The sequence below is a fragment of the Acartia tonsa genome, chromosome 12 (genome assembly GCF_053477335.1).
Source record: "Acartia tonsa isolate MP-2025a chromosome 12, ASM5347733v1, whole genome shotgun sequence".
NCBI classification, from domain to species: domain Eukaryota; kingdom Metazoa; phylum Arthropoda; class Copepoda; order Calanoida; family Acartiidae; genus Acartia; species Acartia tonsa.
The window spans coordinates 41,761,736-41,786,597 of record NC_137271.1 but is presented as its reverse complement, the minus strand read 5'-3'; the positions used below and the strand labels follow the sequence as shown (position 1 = coordinate 41,786,597).

At 30.3% G+C, this 24,862-nt stretch overlaps 1 long non-coding RNA gene across 1 annotated transcript; it reads left to right on the top strand.

Moving 5' to 3' along the window:
* Positions 1-7,128: 7,128 nt before the first annotated feature.
* On the top strand, positions 7,129-22,998 carry LOC145333478 (uncharacterized). The gene is made up of 6 exons (XR_013884510.1): positions 7,129-7,215; positions 7,964-8,031; positions 8,936-9,020; positions 9,746-9,883; positions 10,704-10,889; positions 22,175-22,998. It is a non-coding gene; the product is annotated as an uncharacterized LOC145333478 (long non-coding RNA).
* Positions 22,999-24,862: the final 1,864 nt, after the last annotated feature.

Genomic DNA, 24,862 nt, shown 5'->3' with positions numbered 1-24,862 from the left:
ACGTCAATAAAATAAAGTCAGTTTTTTACTGTTTCCAGGTTTTTCTTTATAATTATAACAATTAAATATAATATAAATCTTCATTATCTTTTATTTGAATTATCATACACATTAAAATGTAAAGTATAAGCTAGAATAGCACTTTTTTCAACGAATATTTTAATGACATTATATCAAAATAATTCCTCTTAAATATCACACAACATATGATTGGGAAGTATAGCCATTTCTTGGAGGTATAATATTTACAAAAATACCATTAATTCTGTTTTTATCAGAAGTTAAAAAAATTGAACAATTCTAAAACAATGGTTGGCTGTCTAGATATTGAGTTGATGTTAAAAAACCGAAGTTTAAATCTATTGAAAGATTTCCTAAGTATCATTTCCAAGAATTATGGAATAACCATTGTAATAATGATTTATTAACCCACAATCAATCAAGAAAAAAATTTATGAAAAATCTAAAAGAATCTTTGTTATCAAGCTTAACTTTAGTGTGTAACAACCCATTATGTCAAGAATGTAGATAAAATTATATTTCTTTTCAATATTGTTTGAAATCTGATAAATCAATCAAAATCTATTTGTTAAAATTTTTTTTAAATTTCTATTATTGCAATAATGGTGTGAGACTTGTATGTCCTAATCAATCCTTCCTATTATCATTCTTTCCTCTCCAATATGATTTTATTTATTGCTTATTATCTTTTTTTTTCTATTTTTTTTGTCTTATTTATATGGCCTGTATGAAAACAATGTGTGAATACACATTACTGCATACTTCCTAGTTTTTTAGGAAACTGCCATTTGGGAAGAAAATTTTTTTATAAATTAATCATATCAATAAAATTTGACTGTATATATAAATGTATATAATATTCATTTAATTCATTTATTATTTTGTTTTTTTTTTTTCTATGTATGTACACCCAAGAATAATAAATCTAATCTAATCTAATCTGAGTACACTAAGATTACGTCTCTGTTCTATTAAAATAACGTTGCAAAAAGAGGGGTTCTGAAAGTAATCTACCTAATTTTTTTTAAAGAACCAACAAGTACTGTCAGTATCTTTTTTCTTGTAATCTAGCAGACAATCAAATCATAACACAATTTTCATGATAAAATATTCAGGTTTCTACTTCACATTTTAAAAAATATACTGATCAATAAAATGTTCAAAATTTTACTTTGTACTAATTGACAAAATATGTTGTAATTCTTATTTTAAAGTTACATTTTTATCCCTGACAAAATCATAGACGACTTTTAAAGGCATCTTATCTAAACTTTTTGAAGAAAAACTTAAAAACGTTAATTAAGTATGAAAACTATTTTCTTCGATTTTTCTGAAGTTATTATCGCATTCTATGGGTTTTTTATTATCATTTACTTATATCGAAAGTGCCAAACATTGTACCCTAACTTATTCATTTAATAAAAAACCAGCCGTGTCATGTCAATTTATACTATACATTAAGAGATATAAGTTTTCCGGAATTGTAATGTAGGGAGTAGATTTGAAATCTGCATCAAATTTTAAGGATTTTTTATAAAATTCGTTTTTTGTATAATTCTTTATCTAAAAGCGGAAATACAAATTAAGTTAATTAATTTTGGCATCTGTGATTGGTGGATTTAAAAAATCTGCGCTCTGATTGGATGTCGTACATCATTCAACCAATTAGAGCGCAGGTAGTTTAAAATCCACCTATCCTATTGGTCAAAATTAATTAACTTAAAATGTATTTTCGCTTTTAGATAAAGAATTTTACAAAAATCGAATTTTATAAAAAATCCTTAAAATTTGATGCAGATTTCAAATCTACTCCCTACATTAAAATTCCGGAAAACTTATATCTCTTACTATACATACTTGGCGGTTTATTACACTAGTCCCCAATGTCTTATAATAACGTTTTCTTAATATTATTTGGTTTAACAAATTTGGGAGACTTTAATTGAATTTAAATTGGTTGGTTCATTTAGTTGAGTGTCCAAAAGTTTCCACTTACTAATTGTAATCCGTCATTGTCTTATCCCTTTAAGTCCCTGCATTTTTACAATGTTTTCTTGGCGGAGAGACATTGATTATCAAGTGATAACAATCCTAAAATTGGGGTATAAACTCTTTTTGTTTTCTTGATCTTGACAGGCCTTTGATTGGATTCTTGTGTAGATTTCCCAGTTATCTTGACATCAATCAGAGTTTTCTAGGGATGAAAATAATCTATAATACAAAGTAGAACGATGTCTGTCTGTCTGTCTGTCCGTCTGTCTGTCCGTCTGAAGCTTAAGATCTCAGTAACCACTGAACCGATTAGGCTCTACTCTTCAGGGAATATACCTACTGGTCCTGTGATGGTTTTAAGCTATTTTCTTGGGGGGTGGGACACCTCCAACCCCCCCAAAAAATGAAAAATAAACCCCCCCCCCCAAAAAAAAAAAATTTTTTTTTTACTTTTGCTTTTTCAATCTAAAATACTAAAAATTAGGTTGATCAAACCTCTTGGGGCAAAGCCCCTAGAGGCTAGGGGCGAAGCCGCTAGTTTTATATAACATACACAGAGATTATTTTACAAAAATGATAAATCAATGAGAAACACACAAATTTTGAAAAGAGGTATGCTATGACATAAAAAATGCCTGTCTTGAGTAAAATAAATAACCTTAGCAACCCTTAGACGACCAATTTGTTAATGCTTTGCTGTGAATTTTTCCAGTATGGCTTTAAAACTAATTAATATCCGCTAGATTAGAACTGGTCCCGAGCCATACTAACAAATTGTGCATTGCAGAAAACTTCCAATTAATAATAAAATAAAAATCATAAAGTTAATATGTTTTGTTAGCCCTAAGGGACAAAGGCTTAAACTGGTTTTAATCTCATATTTTTTTATTTTAATATCTGCGTAAAGCTGCCTATAATACGAAGCGATAAATAAATATTTCATAAAACAATTTTGAATTTCAAAAAGTTATTCATTATTATTAAAAATGCAAGAAAAAAAAACTGTGTACTTAACCTTTTCCTTAATTAATCGTTTTACATCAGCTTTTTTATTCCTCAGTCTCTCTATTGTGGAATCCTTAATTTCATACTGATTTTTCTTCAGTAATTTTTTATGTTCTTTAGTTTTTTCCTCAATTTCATACTTTAGTTGTTCTATTTTGTTTTCCAAATTTTTCTCCATTTTTAAAGCATCTTCTTTTAGTTTGGATTTGTAATATTTTGCTTCTTTTAATTTTAACTCAACATCCTGAAGTTCATTTTCAAGATTTCTAAAATTTAAACAGTAGTAAGCTTAAAGAATGATAAATACTTGGGTACTTTTTTATAAAAGCAATGAGAATTGAACATGTTCCATTTATGAAGTAAATCTTCACAAGAAACTTCTGATATTACTTTTAATAGCCCCAAGAAGAATTTAATTTCTCCTTAAAAATTTCCAGACAATTACAGTCAAAGTTATAGAGTTGTATAGAGGATGTAAGGATCAGTTATTTGAACCATATAGGACACATAGACTTTTTAGGATGGGGATAAAAAGGTATACGGTTCCTTAGGGACATCTAGGTAATCTAGCCAAGAAAATCTTAAATTAAATTTTTTAGAATGAGTATAGAAAGAAAATATTTACCAGAGTAAATGCTCATTTGTTACAGGAATCTTTACATGTACATGTATTTAGCTATATTTCATACCAACTTCAATGATTACGTTACCAAAACTAATCAATATTCATAAAATTATAAGACAATTATCCCCTGGATTAGAACCGGATCTGAGTCATACTAAAAAATCGTGCATTTCATCTTATTACAGACAATTTGCCACGAATATTAAAAGAAAAATTACAAAATAAAAACCAGTTTTGTTAGCCTAGGCCTTTGGATCCACGGGGCTGACAAACCTGGTTTTAATCTTATGTTTTTTTTTTCATTTTGATATCCGCGAGAAGCTGTCTATATTACATTACATACCTTTCAATTTTGTCAAGAATAGGAAAATCACACTCCATTTTAACATCAATATTCTTATTGATTTGATCAATATCATTTTCTCTCATTTCTATATTTTGTTGTAATTCTGGTGCATTTTTAGGAGAAGGATCATATTGCGTTTCTGATTTTAAATTTACAAGTTTTTCTACCTAAAAATAAGCAAACCATTATAACATCACAAAAAAGAACACTGAAAAAATTAACAATAAGTAGGTAGTAAGTTGTATTTATAAATCCTCATTGATCAGATGAATCTAAAGAAGGAATTTCAGAAGCACATCTTATATTACCAGCTGGGTATATCATTTTTTCCATTTTGCTTTAAATGTCAAATTTTGAAACCACACAAGACATGTTTATCCGTTGCTTTTGGGTAAAAAAGAGGCAAACATTGAGCTGTAAGGAGAAAATATTTAAAGAATACCTTGATATTTAATTGTTTTCTGTAATACTCGAGATCTTCCTTTAATTTTATTATTTCATCATCATTAATTTCAGCTGTTGCAGCTGAATTCAATATATCTTTAATATTCTCCTCTATTTCTGATAATTTGGATTTCAAATCTGATATTTCATTCTCGAGTTTCTTTTTCCTTTTCTTAGTATTTATCTTTATTAGTTCTATGTCAGTTTGTATGTTTGTGAATTTTACTTTGGAGGTTTCAAGTTTGATTTTCATCGTTTTTATTCTAATAGAAAAATAGAATATTTGTTATACTTTAGGAGCGCAGCTAATCTTATCTATAATACAAAGTAGCTTGATGTCTGGGTCGCCTCCGGGTTCCAGGGACAAATGTAATCCTTTATCACAGGACTACAATCTCTCACCAATGTCTCCTTTCCAGATCAGCGACGCATTAATCCCTGTTTTGACAAATATATTTAACCTTAGAATGGTGGTATTACTTTACACCGATCCTAAACCCAAATATACTTAAGGGATAGTCTTTTGCCTATAAGCCCTATTCCGAAAATGGTATTAAAACATTACTGATAACTTTATACTGTTATTTTATTCTAAGAATTCTTTTATTCCTAGGTAACTAACTTTGTCAACACTTTTGGACTGGAAGTATCTATTGTGATTACTAGAGCCATGCGAACATGACTACAATATTCCGTTCTGCTGCCTGTATCCCCGTGAGGCGTGAAGTTCTTTGTTAGGTACCTTTGTCAGGTAAGAAAATCACTAGGCTAGCCCCGAACCGATCTTCCAGAGTATTAGCAAAGTAAAACTACCTTTAAGACGTGAACTTATTCAGAGTTCTAATCCGAAAATGTTAAATTGTCCGAAAAGATAACGATCTCCAACTTTCCTATACTTCAGAAGCTGGGGGAGGATCCAGTTGTTAGTACCGGCCGTCAGATAGCGAGCTATCATCAACCGTTGGTAGCCGAGCCACCACCGTATCTTCCCTGTGTTATTCCTATTTAGCCCCGTAGTGACTTGCGACTTGCTGGTACCTAGTACCGCGCTATAGGAGTTCTCTTCAGAAGAAAACTTGGAGATAACTATCCGTCCGGATGCCTAAGCCTTTAGGCCCTAAGAAGGCCCTGTCCTTAAATTTATCTCAATTGACCAACATCAAAATGATATTCTATAATTTATTTAACAAAGTATTATGAATTTATCTAACAAAAACTTTTATTTTTTTAGGTGTGTTTTAAATGAAAATCCTAAGTTTGAGCCGCCAGGACCCTCAAGAAAATTCCAAAGCAAGAGAAGGGAGTCTTCCCTTAAATTTTAGAATTTTAAAAAGAGTTTGTGTGATATAATAATTCCGTAAAACGACTGACTGTTTCTCTCTTCCAGGTTTACTTTTATAGGCCTGAAGCCTTTGGAAAAAAGAGAGACAAAAAGGATGACTTTTATTTTTGTGTTGATTTTTATGTTTTATAGAAATTGGCGACCTGATTATTAAGATTTTGCATTTAAAAGTGTGTGCATATCTCAACTAAATTACAATATTCATTTCATAAATTAGTAAGATCACATTTTATTTTATTTTACATCAAGAATACATTAAACTATTGGTTTCAAATTAGTTTTTCTAGTAATGTTTTTTCAATGTCCTCTTTAATTTTACAAATTTTCATTCTTTTAATTTAGTTTGTTTATCACGAAACCTCTAATTTTATGATTCTTGTGTTGTTTTACTAATGTTAATTTATACTGACAATATTTGCTAATAATTTTTTAGCTGTACTATGACCATTCTATTAAAAGGGTTATTGTCTCTAACATTGCCTTTTAGGGTCTTCGTTTTATAAATCTTATTTCCCCATTTTAATAAATAGGTCTTTATACATGCTTTTTTACTTAAAAATTATATTAAATTGTTTTAAATTTGTCTAATTTTGATAATATTTTTATAGTCTTCTATTTTCATTAGAATAAATACATAATTTAAAGTATGGGTTGGATTTTTCCCCAGTAAAGCTACTCTACAAGTTATTCATAGAATCGGTTTAGGGGAAAAGGACGATCCATGTACCCCCCTCAAAAAGAAAAGCTCGATTATAACACGTTCAAGAGGCTAAAAATGACTCGTGTTTCATACAGCCTTGTTTTTGAGGTGTTTTAAATCATAGAATACTATTTGTTTACTATTTTAATAAATTTTTTTTTTTTTTTTTTTTTTTTTTTTGTATTTTTTGGCACAGACGAATTTTTTATATAATATTATGGCTTTAAGACATGATTTTAAGTTATTTTTCAATTAATATCTTTATGTACTACATTAAAAGTTGAAGGCTCTTAAAAACTTATACCAAAACATTAATGTCGTCTTACCTACATTGGTGAGCGCACTAATTTATGGATGCCGCGCTAAAATTTGAGTAGTTCTTATTTACCGCATGGCGACACTGTATAGGTTTTAGACTACAAGCTAAAAACATTTTTTAAACATAAAATAGGAAATATACGAGTTAAAAGTTGCTTTTTTATGCTCACTTTAAAGTGAGAAATAGTAATAAGAAAAGCTAGATCATTTGTTGCTATAATTTGTCATTTTCCCTAAAAATTGGTGATAAATTTTAATAAGAGCCTTCGTGATGTGATAAATATGAAAATCTTAGTTTAATATAAACATTGTGAATATTTTAGATTTATCTTGCTTTATGTCGGGTGTTGCCATGGTGAAAATGTGCTTAGTTTTGAAATGATAATGAATTGACTAAAGAAGAAATAAGCACACTATTACTGGTAAACTAAATTTTGTTTATGTTTTTTAAAGCTATAATTTAATGTTTTTTCATGCGTCGACTATTTAGCAAGTTAAACCAAGAGGTTTTCATAGACAATGGACATTCGGCTTCGAAACCGATTAATATCCGCTGTATTTGAACCAGCTCTCACCCATTCTAAAAGTCATGAAATGCATCGTATTACAGACAACTTCCCACGAATATTAAAAAAATTAATACCTTCAGCCCCTAGAGTTCAACAAAACTGGTTTTATACTTATATATTTTCATTTTAATGTAAGAGAAAACCTGTCTATAACACGATGCGATAAATTATTCTTACATCATTATATTATTTGTCTATATATTTTTTATCTCTCAGATATTAATCCACTCCTATCGGGAAGAGTTAAAAAATAGAAAGACATTCCATTAATTAATTATCTTTTATACAAATTTGGTCATTTTATTACTGTTTTATTCGAAAGTTCGTTTTTTAAGGTCATTAATCTTATGCTACGTTTTTATTATATAATATTTAGTCCTTCCTTTATCTCTCACTAAACAGATGTTTTTTAGACTAAATTTTATATGTATTTTTAAAGAAACAATATTTTTAAAATGTTGTTTTCCATAAAATTGCAATCATATTCCTGCATTATGACCTGAACATAATTATTTATCAATGATTGAATTTTATGTGTTTTAAAAATTGGATTTATTCTTTTTTTGATTAGATCTAAAAATTGAATTTCTTATTTTTTCAGGCCCTTTTGCAGTAGTTTGGCTGTTTTTTGTTCTTGATTGTAGTCGTAGTTTGGGCTCTCAATTTTTGGTAAGTATCAAATTTGTAACTTTTTTATTTTTGACCTTTAAAACACTAGTTTTACTATATTGAACTAATGTCAAGTGGACAAATATGATAGCCTCGTCATATTCATCTCCTTTCTACTAGTTGTACATTATATAACATTATGTGTGTTGAAAAAAATATAAGGTCCACATCAACTTCTTGGGAAATTGTTTTAAAGAGCAGCTGGGTTGTTTCAGTTTATTTGTTATGGGCCAAATATTTTTCCAACAATTACTTTTGTTATTTTATTTTATTTCCATATATATCCAGTTATAGAGTAGTTTTATTTAAACTGTTATAGTTCTTTTTACGCGTTAGCAAAAGCTACATATTTTATTGATTTTATCCTATTTTATAAAGTAGTAAGCCTTTTTTGTCTGTAGCGAAAGATCTCGCTAACCGCTGAACCGATATGGTTCACCTTTACAATGAAGCTTCTTATATGTCTATGGAAGGTTGTAAACTATTATGGGTGAAAAGACCTCACACATTAATTGCTCCTAGAGGCTTCTAAGGGCGTAACCGCTAGTAGGTATATGAAGTATTTTACATTTATCTCATAGTCGGTTCTAATTTTGTAAAAATTACTTAGATCCTTTCAGATATAAATAATAAACTCTTAAAAAGTCCTTTTATAAAAAAAATAGCTAAAAACCCGACTATACAGTCAAAAAGACCCTAAAGTTAGTTGCTATTGCATAAATTTCAAGCAATATCATATTCCCAGTTTTGTTCTCACTTATTAGTTTCAATCTCTTGATGTCATGAGTCATCAGAAAGTTCCCAAAATAGGCATTAAATATTGAGAGATTGTCATAGAGTCTTAATTCTTTTATTATTAATACAAGTATAAGTTTCCCTGGTAGCCATACTGTTTTATATTTAGGAGGAATCCAGTCAAATCACCCCACGAAGACTGAGAGAAGGCTTCCCTAACAAGACTAAAGTTTAATGATTTAAAATATGTCAAGGTAAAGTCACGCAACCTATTTCTTCACCACAGAGCAAAAATTAAGTGTCGGAAATAATGTTAATTACTTACAAAACTTAAATTTATATTAAAATGTAATTGTTTAATGCAAAAGCCATTTTTATTTTCAAATTCATTTTTAGCAAAGAATATTTAATTTTGTAGAAAATAAAAATGAGAAAAATATTATCCAATCTATATATGTGATTAACCTATGACGCGCAAAAGGTTCAAATCTCTATATTCGTTGTATCAGTCTAACGTCGCCCGTCGGCCATCTTACTAATAGCAAGGGAAAACAGTCTACATAAAAACTTAAAGAAAATTGTTATTTTTTAGTACAGAATACGCATTTAAATCAATTCAAAGCATTTATAAAAACAATTTGAACTTTTTTATTTCCAATTTTAGTAGTTTTCAACAACTTATTTTGTTTCTTTTAAGAAAAGATTGGTTAAATTAACTATCGTGAAAAAGTTTTCAAAATGTAATATTAAACCTATCCAAATATCACCTAATTATGTAAGTAAGTTTTTCATTCTTTGACTAATGAACCATTGGATTGTTTTAATGAAATGTACTATTCTGAAAAGCCCTAAATCGAAAAAAGACTTTAAAAAGAAATTAACAAAGCAATGCAAACTTTAGTATTTTATTTATGTATTATACTTTATTGTTTTATTTGTAGTTCATTTATAACAACCTAATTTTGTTATTTTATTTTAGGTTGTTTAGAACCGCTGTATTCCACCTGAATAAACGAGTATTGAAAGCTTCCCTGACTGCTCCACTGTCAGCTGTTCATTCTGGGACACCTGCCGCACTGCTACATCTCCAACTAGTGGGTTGTGGTACACATACAAAGTAAGTATATCATTGCATGTAATGGGTAAATTATGAATGGGAAATATATATTATTTGAGTGTTTTTCACCTAAATTTTTCAGCTCTCTGTTGAGTTTCCTATCCCTATTTCCCTGATGGTTGAAAAAAAGAAAGTTTTTTTTTTTTTTTTAATATTCTTTACAGGGGAGGAAAAGGTTGATTGAAGATATCGAAACTTTTAAATGCCGTCTTCTTTTTTGAATATTTTTGTTAGGTAAAGATAAAAATGGACCATTTCAAAATATTTGAAGTCTTTAGTAGTTTAGTCTTTAACAGTCATTCGTTGGTTTTTTGTCTCAAGTATGAGACTGATATGGTTCTCCATTTTCGGATCCTAGGAAATTGATGATTACTAGGTGTTTTTTCTGGTGTTATCCTATAATAAAAGAGTTAGAAACCTGAAATAAAATTATTAAATATTATTATTGTTCTAATTAAAGTAGTAGAGTGTGTATCTATCTTAGATTTACATTTTTTAAAAACATGGATATCTTGATTTAATTTAGGAGGTGGTGTGGTAGTGTTGTGGTCCAAAAAGCTGTTTTTTCTTCCAATTTTTAAAGATTATTGAGCAAAGAATAAAACGTTTTTTAGATTTATGCACTGCACACCGACGACAACGTGATTAGACACCTTGCCAAGTTTTTTACATCATAAGAGCAACATCCTCTTTCACTTTTAAATTATAGCTTTTTTAATGATACTATAGATATATGGAGTATTAGACCGATACTTAAAAGATTGATTTTTCTAAAATTGTATAGCTATTTTAATATTTTTTAATTGTTCTTATTTTTCAGTTGTTTTGAGAAAGAAGATGAGATTTTTTGGGATTTGTTTGGGCCGCTATTTATCCGCCAAGACAACCTACATGGAGCAGAATGTTCCTGTCCTGGAACAAGGTTCCAAGAAGCGTGGTGTTTGCCGCTATTTGTGGGATGACGATGTAGGAGATCCTTTCTAATTTGGTTTTGTTATTTTATTTGGTAAGTTATAATTCTTTGATGAATTTTTAAGTATCGAACTCATATTTAATATTGGATAAGAGACTGTGTTTCTTCAAAACAACTAATAATTTTATCTTGTTGTTAATTTTAAAATAATGGTGTTTTAATTACAAAGTTTTTTGGTTTTTTACTATTGTCTAATTCATTATTGTCTCATTTTACAATTATTTTTTCTTTGTTTTTAGGTTATCATGTAGCTGTTTAGCTATTTGTTCTGCCGTTTTCTCACTTATTGGGCTTTGTTGTTGGTGTACAAAATTTACTTAAGATAGCAGTTATGAGGTAATGATATTATCATTTAGACTCAATTTAGATGGGTATTAATTTAAAATATTTTATTTATTCGTAATTTATGAGCTGTATAAGTTTTCATAGAATGATAAAAAAAATTGGTTTATTTTTATAATGGATTTTATGATGAGAAAAAAAGTATTCTGAACAAGAGTAGCACCAAAGGGTAGTGCAGATAATTAATCCTAAGATTTTTAGATGTTATTTTTAAGTGTGAATGCTTTTTGGCTTATTTTCTGTGTGCTTTTCTTTTTTAAATAATCTTATCTACTACAGTTTATATTTTGTAGAATATTTTTTAGCTTGATTTAATATTTATTTTTTCTGTTTTTTCAGTCATATCTCCTCGGCTCCCAGTTTTAATACAACAACTGTGGTTCCAACATTGCATTGCTGATCAAGTAACTGGTGAATGTCCGCCCTATATTTGATTGCAGACGGAGTAGCCTGTACACTGATTTTCTAGGTAGGTGTTCCTTTTGCTTCTATTTTGGTCCTTTAGGGCCTATGGTGCTCCCATCCCTTTTTATAGGATTGTGAAGCTAAAAGAAGACCCCTTAATTATTTTTTTGGGGGATAAGATACATGCATGCTTATTCTTATTTTAGGTGAAGCAAAAGATTAGGTTTTGTTTAATGTAAGCAGAATATTGACTGATATTTTTATAATTAGATAGTTATTTGCTTAGCAAAATAACTTCTCCCCCTTTGCAAAAAAAAATTTTGCTCGATTGGAGGGGTTTTAATATAAGTTAGAGATAAATTTGAGAGTGATTTTTATTAGTTGCTTTATTTTTCAGTTCATTTTGTTGGGAGTTGGGAGGGTGGTTTATTTTTTAAAAACTTAAATTTATTTTGTTAATATCATTCTGTATAAAACATATAAGGCATTATTTTCTGTCTTTCTATAGAGTAATTGACATAAGAGACATTGGCCTTTTGACTTATAGATTTAAGACAAGAGTGAAAGAAAGTGATAAAGAGAGGGGTCGAGAGAAAGAGAGAAAGAATTAATATCGCTTTTTTGTTTTACACTGATAGCTTTGGTGTTTTGTTTTTATTAAGGAGTGTCGTGTAAGGTGAAAAATCAAGGTGTGTGTAAAAAAAATATTGATAAGTAAAGTTTTAGTTTATTTATGTTGATTTTATTTTTATGTTGTGTGAAATGTGCATGTGCCATCCAGCTTGTTTGATATTTTCTTAATTTAGAGTTTTTTGTAAGTTTGTTTTAATAGTGTTGTTTTATTTCAGCTGTTAGCTTTTTAGCTATCCAGGCTAGTGTATGTGTGTAACCGATTTGGTTAGAAGAAAAATAGGCAGCTGATTTCTGCTTTCTCATTTAATTTTTTCTCAGCTAAGTGGGTAGGTGTGTGCTTGTCGCTGTTTAGTCTGGTAGAGTGTACTCTACAGCTAAATAGGCTGTGTGTGTGTGTGCCTAGGCGGCATTAGTTGTGCGTGTAGTTTAGTGGCCTAGCAAAGTGTACTCTACAGCTAACTAGGCTGTGTGTATGTGTGCCTATTGTTAGATGTTGAATAATGTATTTTAGAGCTATATAGCCTGCGTGTGTGTTCCGCCTAAGTGGCTTGGGAAACAGCTGAGTTGTGGTGTGTAAAATTGCTGTTTTAAAACATATATGTGTAGTTTCCCATTTGTTTTTAAATGACCTTATATTTTTTTTGTTCATTTTAAAAGTTTAAAATTTTATGGCTTAGCAATTGTAACTTTTTATGTATAAATTTACAAGAAAGAAGATTTATAAGTGAAGTAAATATTTTAAATGTAGCAAAACAAGGATGACAACATCTATAAATAGCGAAACACAAAAAGGTCATTGATGGTAATGTTTACAAGTAGATTTGTAGTGTATTTATTAATTGATTTATTGGGTAAAATAAACACTAAAACTTGTTTTTATTTATATAATGTTGTCGGTCAAAGTAACTTACATAAAGGATGCTCATAACTATGGGAAGAATTATTTTGATCATGATATCTTAAAGAGTTTTAAGACTGGTCCAAAAATACCAAAAATATGGGGGAAAATGTAAAAAATATAGAAATAGCCAAAAACCTGCAAAAAGGAAGTCTGATCGTCATGTCTGTTTTCTTTAAACAACAGGAAATTTTATTTTGCAACTAAAAAAAAAATCTGGAAATCGTACCATAAACACTGAGGATATGTAAAGAAATGAAAAAATTACAAAAATAGCTTAAAACCTATTCTATTACGCAAAAATTTTGATTGTTTTTATGCGCACGAAAACGAATTTTTCCAATAATTGTCTATTATTTTGCCAAAAATTGACAGAAAAATTATTCGGCGTTTTTATCTTCCTATTTTAAAGAGAATAAGAAAAAAAATTTATTTTTAAGGCAAATCGATTTAAAAACTGCTTTCAAGAAATGTTAGAAAGTAATTTAAGATTAAGTTGTCCTAAATCTTAGAAATTGTTATTGATTTATCTTAGGCTTGCGTGTGTGTGTTTAAATATTGCAAGTTGTACTTTCAAAATACGCATTATTTAAATTAAAAACTAAAATAATTTTGATGAGGTCTGTTTTCTATCTTGACATGTGTCAACTTTTTTCAACACTATATTTATGCATTTACACAAAAATTTTAATTATATTATTTCGGAGCAAAGCATTTCCTTAATTTACTATCTATCAGTTTAATAATATTAGAACCCTCAGAAAAGTTTTTATCATATAGAGTTTTTCAAATTTTACTATAAAAATTCAATTTACTTTCCATAAACAACTAATTTCAAAAATTAAACTGCATTTTGAAGTATTCTTTGTTTAGGCCAAAAATATACAAAAAAAAATTCGCCATTTTATCTACACATCCTAAGAAATACATGTTTCAAAGCATAAAGGCCCTATTCTTTGCACAATGATACAACTATTGGCTGCGCCCCTATAAGAATATTCTTAGGGAAAAGCTTAAACTCATATTTAGGTTCTTAGAACCTTTTACAATGCCATAGATGCTTAGTGCTGTAAAAAGTATGAACAATATTTTAATTAGCTTATAGAAGAACGAGAGGTTGTTAATAGTTAATCATTTTAGCTTGCCACAATGCTATCTCTTATTTTAGCATCGACTACAGCTATAATTTTTGTCTCTAACACTACCCAACTATTGTAAAAATTTGGACAAGATTTGCTATAAGACTACTGATATCAATGTGTGAAAAATTAGGAAAAAGTATAAATTAAGATATTTTTTACAAATCTGAATACAATGTAAACAAGGAGTCTGATACTTTTGCTTGTGATATTTTTCTACCGGGCGCGCGTGACCCCCGTTGTCAAAATCCTTAGCTCATAAATGTAATGATTTACATTAAAATTATGTATTTTGATGGTGTTGTAGAGTTAGCAACAGTAAGGTGTTTACTGTTTAAGACCAGTGAGTTTCTTCAGGTTAATGCTGTAACAGGTTATGAGATCCGTAGCTTCTTATTAGGTATTTCTGGTATTATGGCTGTTGGTGAATATTCCAGTCCAAGTCAGGTGGAATCTTGCTAGGATACTGTGGATACACATCTGATAAACGTCTGATGACTTGTGTTGTATGATGCAAGGCTGGTTTCTTGACGTATTTGACTGTAGATCTACTGATTTTCAAACTCAAGAGCAATGGTTGGCTGATTGTTTTTATCAGAATCAGCTACTTTGTTAGGAGCTAGTAGATGATGAATCTGGAACTCAAACTTGGGCATATTTATCCGCTTAGGTATTGACAAGGCTACGACATCTGGTTTTGTGAAAAAAAATCAGCAAGAAATCAGTTGCAAAAATATAAAAACTTGTATTCAAATTGGTCTTAAATATCTTTGCAAAAAGGAATTAACAATAGAAAAACTTTTGTAGATTTTATTTGTTTTAACTTTTATTGGGTTTTAAATCTTAAATGTCATATTTTAATTTCGTATTATTGACAAAACTACCCCTCTATCTATAAAAGATGAAAATCAGAGATAGTGTAGCATGCCAATGTCCCTTTTATCAAAGCAAGGGTGATGTTAAAAATTGGTTTACAGTTAAGAAAAAAAATAACTGTCAAACAGTTTACTTTTTGTTTAACAATAGAAATCCACGTAGGAGATTTAAATTTGAGTCTTTGTCAGACAGTTTTAATTGAAATAAACATTTTCAGTTACATGCTACAAAAAAAAATTAACCTTTTATAGGTTTAGGGATAGCAGGATATGTAAAAATTGCTTTGAATCCAATTATTTCCCGATGGATTTTAACCGGTTCTCAGCCATGTTAAAGCTAGTATATAGCATCGAATTGTACATAATTTTCAACCAATACTTAATTAAAAATTAATTTAGCAATTTTTCATTTTAATGTCAGCGGGAAACTGTCTATAATACGATGCGACGAATAATATTTTTTCCTAGATTACTATATGAGGTTTGAGGATACTTGGAGATTATTTATTTTGTATTTTTTAGGAAAAAAGTATAGGCAGAAAATATTTAAAAATTGCAAGATTATCAATTTAGAGATAGGATAGAGATAACTTTTTAGGGGTTAATTAGCGCTCGCCTAAACTACAAAATTCCCGCTGGGGACATACAATAAAAGAACTGAAACCTAAAATCATAGTAAAGCCTAAAAAAAAAGATAAAATCTTTAAGTCTAAAGTGAAACTTAAATCAAACTTATACCAGATAGAGAGCCTAATCAGTTCAGTCTTACAATGTTGTATAATTTGTAGTTGAAAATTCAAGATAATCAATTTAATGTATTTAAAAGTTTGTAAAAAGTTGAATTAAATGTATGTTTTGGAGCGATTTTTAACACACATGTCTAAAAATCAACACATGTGTTCGGAACTAGGTCATAAACCTCAGAATTTATAAATTCATTTTCATAAAAATTATTAGCTAAAATTAGGCTTATTTTCAGGGATCTTAAGGGATAAGACAATGGACGATATTTTGTTGGAAGTTTAAGACACATTAACTCATAATTAATGAAAATTGGATTTAATTATACAAGGATCTAAAGGGATATGACAATGGATGATAAATTTGTTGTACTATTTTGCTACATAAACACATAATTTATGGAAATTGGATTTAGTTAGACTTTTCTTATGGAAATTTTTATTTCTTTTGGGATTAAGTTCATGCTTATTTAATAAGGTCTTGTAATTTTGGATGACACATTTCTGTTAGTAAGTTTTTGCCAATTATTATTTCAAAAGTACGGTGTCATTCTAATTTATTATTGTGTGGTGTTTTCTTATTATTACAAAAAAATTTAATAGCTTATTTATTTATTTGTTACTAATTCTTGTATTTTATTTTTAGGTATCATGCCTGTAATTGTATTTTGGAGATTCGAAATTTGCTGAGGAAACTGAAACTGTGAACTGAAAAGAAGATGGCATTGGTGACAGCTGAGAAAATTGCGAAATTCCTACCAGTTTTACTCTCCATTGGGGCCTCCTGTAATATGCAGATGTACCGGATTTGTCTGCAGAAGTGTGAAGGGCTTGTGGATACTAATGGAGGTATAGGAAGGTTTTTAAGCAAAATTATTCTATAACTAAGTTGTGTGTTTTCTGCAGTTTTGTGGGGAGTTATTTTATAATTTTGATTGTATGTTCTTTTTTGCTACAAAACTAGATATGTCTGTATTTGTTACAGACTAGATAGCGTATCTGCTCTAGAACTAGAATTGTCGTCTGTTGAGCTTTTTAATATTCTATTGAATTTATTTATTTTATTAAGCACACATAATTGTCCTACTTTATAATTATAATGATGTCTATTCTTGTTCAAACTTTTTATTATTTTTTCTTGCCTTATTATAAATAAAGCATTAAAGTAATGTATATAGAGCAATAAATAGTATATGTAACAACCACCCCTTCTCAAAGACCTTTTACACGACTTTTGGTTGGGTCTTTGAAATAAGCTGAATCATTCAAAAATGTAAATACAGCCGGGTGCTGGCAAAAAGAACCAAGAGCAAATTGCAAACTAATGTTAACTCAAGGACGCCCAAGCTTTTTACTTAGCATGGGGGTAAAATGAGGATTTCTATATGTTCAAGGGGAGTAATGTAAGGTATTTTAAAAAAACTTGAGGGGTGTAAGGGACAAATACACCATTACCCCTTTACTTGGACATCTATGTTTCAGCTATAATGATTTCTGCATTTTGCCTAGTTAATTTCGTTTTTGCATAGTTTAAATACTGTTCATTTGTTAAAAATTATTTTGAAAATTATCTATTGATCTCTTGAAACTGAAAATAACCCAATACTTGAAATAAGGACATAGTTAATTTGCCACCCCCACAAGAAAGATCTCAACCATTTATGGAAAAATAATCGAAAACAACGTAAATACAGGCAAAAATTAAATTTGGGAACATCTGCAATATATTAGTTCTACATTTGTCGCTAGATGTCACTAAAAACTTGATAATTTTGATTTTCCACAAAGTATTCATATCATTTGGAAAAATGTCTTATCACAAATAACTAGGTTTAAAAATGCAGTATTGTAAATCAGAAAAGATGATTATGAGTATAATGGCAGTTTTAGATACTTCACATAAGTTTAGATAGAAATGACAATTTTTCACTAAAATTGTCCCTTTCTTTTTCTAAAAGCAGTAAAAAGCATTAAACAGCTAAACTTAGAAAGCAAAATTTAATGAAATTATTTTTCGTCTGCAACGCTCTAGGTCTATGCAATTGGAAATCAAATAATATGCTCTTTATACATTTATACTATAAATTTACTAATGAAACTCTGTGTCTCATTGTATAGTTCTAAGAATGGGATCTGGAGATTCTTAAAACGTTTGGATAATGGCTATTTTATACCTTATCTTTTTAGCTAGATAAACCCTAATATAATTTAAAACATTAATTATTTTATTTAGGGTTTTAATTAAACGGTTGCTCGATTTAATTGGCTTAGACTCCGGCTTTGTTTCATGCTTATTCATATCAATCCTGTTGGTTCCGCGTTCAGTCATGGCAATGAGTAATAATCTCTCATTTGACATACTAATGTATGCAATGATAAAAAATAATAAGCCAAATGAAGCAAGAGTACTACCAATCACCATATTTGTTAGTAGAACCAACATGATTGTCATGAATTTATTTTGAGAAGGAAAGTCTTCAAGATATTGGAGCCATGATAAAGCCTTAGTGTTTCTGGCCCCATTTTTCATGCACAATGCACTTTTAAAATCTGATTTTTCTTTAATTCTATTATTTTCAGATATGTCAGTGTTGTAAGAGGACTGAACAGTTTTGCAGTAGTCAATTATCTGCTCATCTAAATCCTCAGGGTAATTTTCTTTGCTTTCTATTTTACTAATGTTTGTCTGTTTGTCTATTTCCTCTTTTTGCCCCAAACTATTTTCTAAATCGACTTTGCCTATTGTTTGATTTAAATGTTCCTCTATAGTTTTATTTCTATTGTATTCGAAATTTTCAAAAATTTTCCTAGTTGAATTAACGGAAATTTTATTGGTAGATAATTTTTCAATATTTTGACTTATTTTTTGATTTGACGCATAATTAGGGGATTTACTAATATTATCCAATTTTGTGTTAGATACATTTTCTTTTATATTGGTAATTATTGGCGGATTAATTTTATCTATTGGATTATTAACAATAGAGTTTTCTATTATTTTTAAATCATTGTCTATAGACGAACAGTTTAATGTTGAAGTATTAGATGTTTGACTTTCCATTAATATATTTTCTATTAGCTTATTAGTATTATTACTATTTACACTATTTTGGGTATTATTATTGACACTATTTTGGGTAGTCGAACATTCTAGTACTTCAACATTCTTAATTTTTATATTTTCATTTTGATAATCAATATCCGAATTTTTCAGGTTTATCTGAATGGACAAAGAAATGTTGATTTTGGGACCAGATTGATTCTGAGGTGATTTTTTCCCTAGAATAGGGGTGCCGGGTATGTCCCAAGAATCCGTAACTTGTGGAATTTTTATCTGTAATTGTATGTTTTTGCTTTCTTGAGAAATACTCGGCTGCCCCACTAGTTTTTTTCCATTGTTGGCGGGAATTTGCACGCCGACAATGGATGGTATAATCTTGATACACCATAATTTAAGCAGCGTGGGCATTGTTCTTTGGAGGGATTGACATTAGGGAAAGTGAAACACTCCCCACTACCATGGGTGTCAGAATTACACAATAAACAAACTATACTGTTAGCTTTTTCTTTATTCTTTTTATACCACCATTCCATATTTGCTTTTTTAACTGCTTCATCTGGATGTTTTAAACAGTATCTAGAATAGTGAGGCTTTTGGCAATGCTCACAAGTTTTTTCCTTTTCTACTTGGTTTACATTTGCATTTTTTTGTCTGTCTAATTTTCTTTTTCTCTCAATGGCTGAGTTATAAAAGCTTCTGTTATTGCTAAACCAGCTTAAGATTGTCTCTTTAGTAATGTAAGGAACATTAGTGGATGTCAAAAATGCAGATTGCAATAATGGTGGTACCAAATAGGTACATATTTTCTCCCTAAGTTTAGCCATTTGATTTTCATGACTATTGCCTGTTTTTTGCAACATGGCTGCCAAATATACTATTATTTTATTTGGTTTGTCTTCATCTTCAGCAGTGAATCTATAAGTGTAGAATTGTTTCTCATATTGATGTGGGTTGAGTAATTCTGCACCTATGGTAGTTAGGATCGATTTTACAAAATCCTGAGCACTAAGGGCATTAGGATCTATTTCTAGAATATCTAGTTTATTCCTTGATTCTTCATTAAAATAGTGAATGAGAATATTGTTGTAGGAACTATGAGTAAAAGGGATCTCATATTCCTCCAAATATTTAAAAGTGCTAAAAAAAGTGTAATTGTTAGTTTTTTCTCCATATTGGGGTGGGATTTTACCCAATATTTTGACTTGTCTGTGAATACGTTCGTGTTGACAACTGCCCCACACTAAATTATTTGGTATGAGATTAATTATTTTTGCTGTATTTAGGTCAGTGATGGATGTGTTTTCATGAAGGAGAAGTTTAAGTTGCCACATTTGAGATTCAGATAAGATATTTCCAAGTAAGTTATTTTCTTGTCTTGTCTCTCTATTTCTGTTATCTCTATTGGTAGATGGAGTCCTTCTATCTAACTCCGTATCTGAAGAGCTAGAACTAGAGCTAGGACCACTACTGTTACCACGTCTATTCATTCTCCTTGGCATAGAGAAATTCTGTCTGTCTTTATGCCTGTCTTCTTTGTCACTATTGTCTCTTTTATTTTGTCTTTCTTTACTTGACTTAGTTTTGTCTTTATCGTGTTTATAATGATTTTCATGTCTATCATGATGTTGTTCATGGCGTCTTTGGTCCTCATTGCCATGTGGGTTAAGTGGATCATACATTCTGTCAGGCCTTTTTTTAGAATGTTTTTTACTTTTTTGTCTGTCAAAATCCTCACTATAATAGCTAGATTCTGACTCATAACCCGAAAAATCTGAAGTTGGTTTAACTATTTTTTTATTTTGGGGTTTATTTCCATTATTTTCTTGTTTTATTACTTGAATATTTGGCTCATGTTCATGTATGGGAGGAGTGTCCTGTAAATGTATTTGAGGCCTATTTAATATGCGATTTTGTTGCCTATTGCCTAAGACAAGCATTGCTGTTGCTGAGTGAATCTCAGGCCTAACATGAGCACTAGGTATTTCCTCCAGTCTTAGATAATGATTTACTGCATTATTTAATCCAGGTTCATATTCTGGATTATAAGGTGGAGGATTTAATATTTCATCTTCTAATTGATCAATAATAATATCATCCATTTTAGGTTATTGCTGTACTACACATGGAATGAGGCCTAAATCAAAGATAAATGGAGCACCATTGTGCGTGGCCTATGCTCTGCTGCACTACACATGGAATGATTGTTTGTCAATGAAGAGCTGTGCTTTTATGGATGCTTTACTGGTAAGACTTATTTAGTGGCCTTGCCCTCTCCCTCCTAAAAGGAAAAAGTTAAATCTTACCTGGGTTTATCCGGTAACGGAACCAATTTTATGGGTCGCCTCCGGGTTCCAGGGACAAATGTAATCCTTTATCACAGGACTACAATCTCTCACCAATGTCTCCTTTCCAGATCAGCGACGCATTAATCCCTGTTTTGACAAATATATTTAACCTTAGAATGGTGGTATTACTTTACACCGATCCTAAACCCAAATATACTTAAGGGATAGTCTTTTGCCTATAAGCCCTATTCCGAAAATGGTATTAAAACATTACTGATAACTTTATACTGTTATTTTATTCTAAGAATTCTTTTATTCCTAGGTAACTAACTTTGTCAACACTTTTGGACTGGAAGTATCTATTGTGATTACTAGAGCCATGCGAACATGACTACAATATTCCGTTCTGCTGCCTGTATCCCCGTGAGGCGTGAAGTTCTTTGTTAGGTACCTTTGTCAGGTAAGAAAATCACTAGGCTAGCCCCGAACCGATCTTCCAGAGTATTAGCAAAGTAAAACTACCTTTAAGACGTGAACTTATTCAGAGTTCTAATCCGAAAATGTTAAATTGTCCGAAAAGATAACGATCTCCAACTTTCCTATACTTCAGAAGCTGGGGGAGGATCCAGTTGTTAGTACCGGCCGTCAGATAGCGAGCTATCATCAACCGTTGGTAGCCGAGCCACCACCGTATCTTCCCTGTGTTATTCCTATTTAGCCCCGTAGTGACTTGCGACTTGCTGGTACCTAGTACCGCGCTATAGGAGTTCTCTTCAGAAGAAAACTTGGAGATAACTATCCGTCCGGATGCCTAAGCCTTTAGGCCCTAAGAAGGCCCTGTCCTTAAATTTATCTCAATTGACCAACATCAAAATGATATTCTATAATTTATTTAACAAAGTATTATGAATTTATCTAACAAAAACTTTTATTTTTTTAGGTGTGTTTTAAATGAAAATCCTAAGTTTGAGCCGCCAGGACCCTCAAGAAAATTCCAAAGCAAGAGAAGGGAGTCTTCCCTTAAATTTTAGAATTTTAAAAAGAGTTTGTGTGATATAATAATTCCGTAAAACGACTGACTGTTTCTCTCTTCCAGGTTTACTTTTATAGGCCTGAAGCCTTTGGAAAAAAGAGAGACAAAAAGGATGACTTTTATTTTTGTGTTGATTTTTATGTTTTATAGAAATTGGCGACCTGATTATTAAGATTTTGCATTTAAAAGTGTGTGCATATCTCAACTAAATTACAATATTCATTTCATAAATTAGTAAGATCACATTTTATTTTATTTTACATCAAGAATACATTAAACTATTGGTTTCAAATTAGTTTTTCTAGTAATGTTTTTTCAATGTCCTCTTTAATTTTACAAATTTTCATTCTTTTAATTTAGTTTGTTTATCACGAAACCTCTAATTTTATGATTCTTGTGTTGTTTTACTAATGTTAATTTATACTGACAATATTTGCTAATAATTTTTTAGCTGTACTATGACCATTCTATTAAAAGGGTTATTGTCTCTAACATTGCCTTTTAGGGTCTTCGTTTTATAAATCTTATTTCCCCATTTTAATAAATAGGTCTTTATACATGCTTTTTTACTTAAAAATTATATTAAATTGTTTTAAATTTGTCTAATTTTGATAATATTTTTATAGTCTTCTATTTTCATTAGAATAAATACATAATTTAAAGTATGGGTTGGATTTTTCCCCAGTAAAGCTACTCTACAAGTTATTCATAGAATCGGTTTAGGGGAAAAGGACGATCCATGTCTGTCCGTCTGTCTGTCCGTCTGTCCCTTAAGATCTCGGTAACCACTGAACCGATCGGATTCTACTCTTCAGGGAATATACCTACTGGTCCTGTGGTGGTTTTAGGCTATTTTCTTGGGGGATGGGACACACCCAACCCCCTCCCAAAAATAAAAAAAACCACCCCCCAAAATTTTTTTAAAATTTTTTTGTAAAATCTCAGTAACTGCTGATCAAATCGGGCTCTACCCTTCTGGGAATATACCTACTGGTCCTCTGGTGGTTTTAAGCTATTTTCTTGGGGGGGTGGGACACCCCAACCGCCCAAAAAATTAAAAAAATCCCACTTCCAAAATTTTTAATTTTTAAAAATTTTTGTAAACAAATACAAGTAATTGGGGTGGGGGAACACCACTGCAACATGGAGCGAAGCCCCCATGAATCCCCCCCCCCAAAATTTTTTTTTTTTAATTTTATTTTTTTTTTGTATGCGAACAACCTAGGTTTAATTTTTTTGTACAAATTAAAATTTTTGTGCATAAAGCGCACAACCTGGGTTTAATTTTACCACAGAGTAATTAACCAAAGAATATTTTTTGAATATTTCTATTAAGGAGGGTTGACTTCCCATAACTTTATAGGGCGAAGCCCCTAGAGGCTAGGGGCGAAGCCGCTAGTATAATATAAAAGTAACAGAATGTCTGCCTTTATTGCTAACCTCTGAACCTTTATGGTCTCTTTTACATAGGTTTTACTCTGTTATAATATGAATTTACGCAATAGTAGAACAGCTAATCTAAAACAAATTCCATATAAACAAACAGACAAACCGTCAAAATTAAGAGCACATATTATAAATTTTCCTGTTCATATAAGGATAACAAAAATCTAACATAAATTTTTGATTAACCATAATTGTTATAAGTAAGTTTACTATCTATTTGAAAATCTGTGTTAGCTTAATAAGGCAAGCAAATATGACATATTGGAAAAAAGACGCATGAGCTAAAAAAAAAGAGTTAGAAACGATCATCAAATGAAATAAGATACCTGTACTCTTTTAAACAAATTTTCAGAAAAAAAAGATTCATTTTATAAGACCTTTATGGATATACAGATTTAGTTTACTTTTGCTACTAAAATAGCACCAAATAGATTTCATACCTTGCTTTTCTGGCTTCATTAGAATCTTCGTTAACATTGTTTATATCATTTTTATAATTATCAATTTCTTCTTTAATTGAACATGCTATGTTTTCATTTTGTATGGGCAGAGAAGAGTCTCTTATTTCTGTATCAAGCATTTGTTCTAAGTTATTATCAGCTTGTACTTCCTCAGCAGGATTTCTTTCTTTGTCTACAAATCATAAGAAATTAAAAGAAGGAGTAATAATTCTAATTCAGAATATTGATAACAGAAAACAGCAAAATATAAGAGCATGTAAAAAATAGGCACCTTTAAGTTTTTGTTAGGGGGAGAGAGGTCGACAAACAACTTTAAATTTTAATATAAATAGAAAATATATAAATCTAACGTGTTTTTTTTCATTGCCTTCCCTATGTAGTTCCCTGGACCTATAAAAAGCTTCGCTGTTTTGAAAAACCATTTTGATCCTTTCTACACACACTCAGACAGATAGACATCCTTACTTTTATCTATAGATAACTTATTACCTTTGTGTGCTTTCATGTGACTGCACAATGCAGAGCTTTGAGAAAAGGATTCTTCGCACAAAATACATTTGTATAAATTTTCACCCCTATGCATGCGGAGATGATTGTTCAGAGTATTCTGATATGCAAATGATTTATCACAAAGTGTACATGAAAATGGTCTCTCCTTGGCGTGTTGTAAATTGTGCTGTTGCAAGTC